This window comes from Leopardus geoffroyi, chromosome B4, assembly GCF_018350155.1.
Source record: "Leopardus geoffroyi isolate Oge1 chromosome B4, O.geoffroyi_Oge1_pat1.0, whole genome shotgun sequence".
NCBI classification, from domain to species: domain Eukaryota; kingdom Metazoa; phylum Chordata; class Mammalia; order Carnivora; family Felidae; genus Leopardus; species Leopardus geoffroyi.
In genome coordinates, this window is record NC_059341.1 from 32,812,571 (window position 1) to 32,819,632 (window position 7,062).

A 7,062-nucleotide genomic window follows, 5' to 3' on the forward strand; every position below is an offset into this window, starting at 1 on the left:
ACATAGTTCTTCCTAAAGAGAATGGGAAAAATATTGAGATTCAAGTGACAGTTTTAACTTTATCAAAATGGACTGATGTGAAAATATATAGAGTAATAGAAGATGACGAACATTTAAGAAGTTACTCAAAAGAAGCAATGAAGAACAAATTGGATATCTCACAAAACCAAATAGGTAAATATGGATGGCTATTCATCTATGCAATATTCACAAGTATTTATTGTGTGCCAGGTGGGTGGTGGAAAAGACTGAGTATGGAGTTTAGAGTCTACAGGGTGGTGAGCTGGACCCAGACTCTTAGGAGAAAATATAGTGATGGAAATTTTAAGAGAATAAACACAAATTTGGTTCCATTTTCATGTTGCTAAATATAAGTGAAAATACACTTAAAGATGGAATAGCCAGTGGAATAAAAATAGAAAAAAAAATTTCCAAATCAGAGAGCTCTGGAGTCAGACTATCCGGTTCCATTTCCTGACTCCACCACTTACAGAACTCCCTACCTTGAGTAGTCTCTGAATATATATGTGTGTATACACACACACACACACACACACACACACACACATATATATATACATATATATGTGTGTGTGTGTATATACATACATATAATGTCTATTTATCTTGAGAGAGAGAGAGAGAAGTATCCCAAGCAGGCTCCATACCACCAGTGCAGAGCCCAATGAGGGACTTGAATTCATGAACCAAGAGATCATGACCTGAGCCAAAGTCCAATGCTTAACCAATTGAGCCTCCCAGGCACCCCTTGAATTTTTTTTACGTCAATTTTTTCCTCTTTGTAGTGGGTATAACAATGGTACCAACTTACCTGCTGTAAGTATTAAATCTGTTAATGTAGCTTGAAATTTGGAGACTGTATCTATTTTATGGAAACCTTTAATAAATTTTGACTATTACTATTACAGTTATAATTAGGGGAAGGACAAATTAACTGGGCAATGATATTTGGCACACAGGTGCTTAATAAATATCTTGAATGATCTAATGAATTAATATGGAAAAAATACAAAAAAATAAATACATTTTAAAAAAGAAAACATGAGAAGACTGAAATAAGAATACAATTATTAAAACAAATGTAAGTAAAATATATTACTCTTGAAAAACAAGGACTTTAATAGAAAAAAGTTCATTTTTATTCTATCTTTAAGGCATCACTCTTCAACAAAAATGAAAGAGTAATGTTGAAAACATAGGGTATATTAAGCTAATGAAAACCAACAGAAAGCAGATAAGCAATATCAACATCAGACAAAGAAGAATTCAAAATAGACACATACTAAATGGGAGAAAAGAATGTTATCTTGAGATAGAATATATGGTTTAGAATAAAGATAAGCAAAAATGTATCACTATGAACCTGAAGTATTATACCATATTAAAAGAAATAACCCATATAAACATAAGGAGAAACTATAAGATCTCAAAGTAAGAAGGTATAACATATTTGTCTTATACTTTACCAATTAAGTAGCCAAAAATAATTAAGTAATCATTCTCATGGTTTAAAAAAACAATTCTCCCTTTTTATAAACATATAAATTTCACACTCTCCTTAAGTGTTCTCTAAAATTTCAAAATAAATTGCAGTATTAGCAAAATAAAATTAATGGTAAGTATAAATTTTTGAAATTATAGACACTGTGCAATTTTATATAGCAAGCAGGAGTTTGTGGCTAGAAGTTGAAAAGCCCCTGTTATACAGCATCTGAATAATATGGTTAATTAAATTAATTGGGGGGGGGGGTTATTTTTTTATTTTTTATTTTTTTTAAATTTACATCCAAGTTAGTTAGCATATAGTGAAACAATGATTTCAAGAGTAGATTCCTTAATGCCCCTTACCCATTTAGCCCATCCTCCTCCCACAATCCCTCCAACAACCCTCTGTTTATTCTCCATATTTATGAGCCTCTTCTGTTTTGTCCCCCTCCCTGTTTTTATATTATTTTTGCCTCCTTTCCCTTATGTTCATCTGTTCTGTGTCTTAAAGTCCTCATATGAGTGAAGTCATATGATATTTGCCTTTCTCTGACTGACTAGTTTAACTTAGCATAATATCCTCTAGTTCCATTCACGTAGTTGCAAATGGCAAGATTTCATTCTTTTTGATTGCTGAGTAATACTTCATTGTTGTGTGTATGTGTGTGTGTGTGTGTGTGTGTGTGTATGTGTATACACACACCACATCTTCTTTGTCCATTCATCCATCGACGGACATTAGGGCTCTTTCCATACTTTGGCTATTGTTGATAGTGCTGCTATAAACATTGGGGTGCATGTGTCCCTTCAAAACAGGAAACCTGTATCCCTTGTATAAATACTTAATAGTGCAGTTGCTGGGTCGTAGGGTAGTTCCATTTTTAATTTTTTGAGGAACCTCCATACTGTTTTCCAGAGTGGCTGCACCAGTTTGCATTCCCACTAGCAATGCAAAAGAAACCCTCTTTCTCCACATCCTCGCCAACATCTGTTGTTGCCTGAGTTGTTAATGTTAGCTATTCTGACAGGTGTGAAGTGGTATCTCACTGTGGTTTTGATCTGTATTTCCCTGATGATGAGTGATGTTGAGCATTTTTTAATAAACATACAGGTTATATATTTCACAAAGAAAACACATTTTATTTTTTTATTTTTTATTTTTTAGAGAAAGAGAGAGAACACATGAGTAGGGAAAGGGGCAGAAGGGGAGAGAGAGAAATCTTAAGCAAGCTCCACACTCAGCATGGAGCCCAACATGGGGCACAATCCCACAACTCTGGGATCATGGTCTGATCTGAAATCAAGAGTCAGGTGTTCAACTCACTGAGCCACCCACGTGCCCCAAAAACAATGTTATTTTTAAGTATTTATGAGGTACTTATAAAAATTGGTAATAAGGAAAACATGAATTCATTCCCCAAAGTGTTGTTTGAAACATACAAAACTACTGTTTTCACAAGCCACAAAGCAATCTCACACAGACTAACCTAGTCAGAATTGCAGTCTGTTTAACAGACTGTAGAGTGCAACAAAGCTATACAAACACAGCTAAAAGCTAAAACACAGTTTCCTTGGAAAATAGTTTTTAAACACCCTTTAAATGCATATTGACAGGTTCAATGAGAAAACAAAAACCAACATTTCATGTCATTTAAAAATTCACAGCAATGAGGGCGCCTGGGTGGCGCAGTCGGTTAAGCGTCCGACTTCAGCCAGGTCACGATCTCGCGGTCCGTGAGTTCGAGCCCTGCGTCAGGCTCTGGGCTGATGGCTCAGAGCCTGGAGCCTGTTTCCGATCCTGTGTTTCTCTCTCTCTCTGCCCCTCCCCCGTTCATGCTCTGTCTCTCTCTGTCCCAAAAATAAATAAACGTTGAAAAAAAAAATTTATAAGAAAAAAAAATTCACAGCAATGAAAACAGTATATACTATAATCTTTAGCATTTGTTATCAGTCTCTCTTGTCTGTGTGATTCTAGATCTCCATTTTGTTTATACCAGCAAAATTCTACCTTTTTTTTTTTTCTCTTGAGTTAGAGTTTTTGATAATAATTTGAATAAAGGGCCTTACTGCTAAGGATCAACGCCAGAACCAAGAGAGAACAATTTGCTAAAAAGGAATAAAACAATAAAAACAAGATATTTAGTCAATTAAAAAGGAGACTGGGTCACCTGGATGACTCAGTGGTTGTGTGTCTGATTCTTGATTTCAGCTCAGCTCATGATTTGCGGTTCATTGGCTCGAGCTCCGAGTCAGGCTCTATGCTGACATTGTGGAGCCTGCTTGGGCTTCTCCCTCCCTCTCTCTCTGTCCCTACCCCACTTGCATTCTCTGTCTCTCTCTCAAAACAAATAAATAAATATTAAAAAAATTTTTTGACATTACAGTAACCTTTATTACTTTCAATCTATAGGATCTCCTTGCCTAAAACAAACAAACAAACAAACAAAAAACCTCTTTTTTTTTTAAGAAGACTGTAATAAAATTGACAATTCAACTCCAGAGTGAGAAAACCTAACAAAAAAGCCAAATGAAATTCATGTTCAGACATTAGGAATTAGACTACATAGACATCATTAATGAAAAACAAATATTAATTTGAATTTTGGTCTAACATATATGTGTGTGTGTGTGTGTGTGTGTGTGGTATGTATGAAATATGAATCACTAAAAGTGAAGCAATAAGAGTTAAAAGGAAAACCCCCAAACAAGACAAACCATAACAAAGTAAAGTACTTCTTAGAATAGAAACTATAAAGAATGAGACAAGTCACAAAAGAATTTATTCCCAAAACTTTGGTTTTAAAAATGAGCTCTACCAGGAATTCAAGGAACAGATAAATTTTATATTAGGATAATATTGAAAGCTTTTCAATTTCCTGAGGCTTGATACTTCTAAACATCGCTACAAAAGCATAGAAAAGAACAGTATAAACTATACTCCCATATGAATATAGATAAAACATCTCTAAAAAATCATTAGCATGTTCAACCAGATAGTGTGCTTGAAGAATGTAGCACATAATGTAATTCAAGACACTGGTTGGCTTGATAGGACAGACAGGGCACTGATATATAAGACATTGAAAATGTTCGTATTCCTAGCCTGGGTGGAAATTTCTTGAGAGTGTTTTTAGAAGTTATGTTTTATAACTTATGCATATGCTGCTTATGTTTGTTTACATGTATCAAATATTGCCTTAATTAAAATAACAGAAGACAAAAGAAAAGAAGATTATGCATAAAAATTTTTACTTAGTCCAAGAATGTAAGTCTTATTAGATACTGGCAAATACAGTAATGTGATTCCTCATATTAGTAGAAAAATTCATGGCCATCATGACCAATTAACAAACAAACATTAGTTATAATCCAGCATCCATTTTTTAAAAAATATAACACACTAGTCATTTAATGATGATTATACTGACCATTTCCATTGGTTAGCAAGAGGCTTTTCTGAAAACTAAAGTTTCCCATGGTTTCCACTGTATCATTTTTTTTGCCAGATCGAGTTCATTTTCAACCTGAAGAATCAGGTGGCCACCCTGAAGCTGGTCTTCTAATTTCTTAACAATTGTTTCCATTTTGGGGTGCCTGTGTGGCTCAGTCGGTTAAGCGTCTGACTTCAGCTCAGGTCACGATCTTGCGGTCCGTGAGTTCCAGACCCGCGTCAGGCTCTGGGCTGATGGCTCAGAGTCTGGAGCCTGCTTTGAATTTTGTGTCTCCCTCTCTCTCTGCCCCTCCCCCATTCATGCTCTGTCTCTCTCTGTCTCAAAAATAAGTAAACGTTAAAAAAAACAAGAAAACACACAAAAAAACCAATTGTTTCCATTTTAACCATACTGGGCTTCTCATTTGTAATCTGTTATGTATACTTTCTATATGCTACATTTTTAAGAATTTGCTCAAGAACCTCAAGAACCTTTGTGTATAATATTCTTAGCCTCTTGTGTGGACTCATAAAAAGCCAATCCTATAAGGCTGGTGGTTTTCTTCAGGAAACTTGCCATGACAACCATTTAGAATCCATTCCCATAAAATTTTTTAAAAACCAAATCGATGGTAAACTAGGTATAGTTAAGATGTTTTATCTGAACCAAGAGCAGATGTCATGCTGAATGAAGGTACACTAAAAGGATGTTCTGTTAATGACAAGAACTACCAATGCCTGCTCTTGCCTCTACAACCAACAGTGTTCTTGAAGTCCTAACAAGTATAAAAAGAAAATAAAAAGAAATAAGAATCCATTCACTTTGGAATGAACTTGCCATTAGCTACTATTTTTTGATACTGTAGAAAACATAAGATAATCAATTACAAAATCATCTGAACTAATAAAAATTTGAATAGGTAATCATTTATTTAGTAAAGATACCAAGACATAATAGCTTTCCTATATACATTAGAAAATACAATTGAAAAATAAACATATCCACAATAGCAAATAATCTATAAATTATTCAAGAATAAATTTAATAAAAGACATATAAGACATGTAATTATGAAACTCTACTGGGTGTCATAGAATAAAAGCTGAATAAAAGAAGTGGCATGCTATTTTCCTGGATAATGAGAGTAAATAATTTAAATGTTGAAATCTTTAAAAATTAAACTAAACTCTTGGTATGATTTAATTTTGATAAAATAATCCTTAAATTAATATTAAAGAATATATATGAAAGAATATGGTTAGGAAAGTTTTGAAAAAATAATAATTTATCCTTTCACATATTAAAACATATTATGAAGTTATAATAAATAGACAACATTTTTCTAGTAGATTAGATTAGAACCAGACTATAATGGTAAGGTAAATCAAGACAAGTATAGATAAAAATATAGTATATGAACCATCAGGCCATATGTACTGTAGTATTACAATATTGTATTATAGGGGTACCTGGGTGGCTCAGTTAATTAAGCGTCCTACTCTTGATCTCAGCTCAGGTCATGGTGTCACTGTCATGGGTTCAAGCCCGTTGTCAGGCTCTGCACTAACAATGTGAGCCTACTTGAGATTCTCTCTTTCCCTCTCCTTCTGTCCCTCCCCAAATCGTGCTCATCCTCCCTCTCTCTCTCTCTTTCAAAAATAAATAAATTAACTTAAAATATGCATATAGTATTATAAGTCATAATATTATGACACATCAAATCATTAAGTAAAAAGTGAACTATATTTAACAAAATGAGCTAACCATATTTTATGGGCAATATTACATTGTTATGTCATACTTTAACTGTAACTAAATTGAAAACTACCAAAACAGATCCATAAAATACTTGATGCAAATTGGTGAATATACAAACAATTTTCCCGTTGGGTCAGGCCTTTCTATGCATGGCCAACTGTAAAACCATAGGGAAATGTTCATAGATTGACAACAAAAACCTTAAATAAAAACAGGAGATAAAAAAAATTTATAATGTCAGAAAACCACTATAAAACAATAATAGAAAGCTAACCACGAATCTGAAAAAAAAATCTAGTTTCTATAGGCAAATGACTAATTCTGATATGTGAACATTTCTTTCAAGTTGATAAGGAAAAAAGGAACA

The 7,062-nt window shown here is 33.7% G+C and overlaps 1 pseudogene; it reads right to left on the reverse strand.

Annotated features, from left to right (window-relative positions):
• Nucleotides 1-4,924: 4,924 nt before the first annotated feature.
• Nucleotides 4,925-5,516, reverse strand: LOC123591369 (annotated as a pseudogene).
• Nucleotides 5,517-7,062: the final 1,546 nt, after the last annotated feature.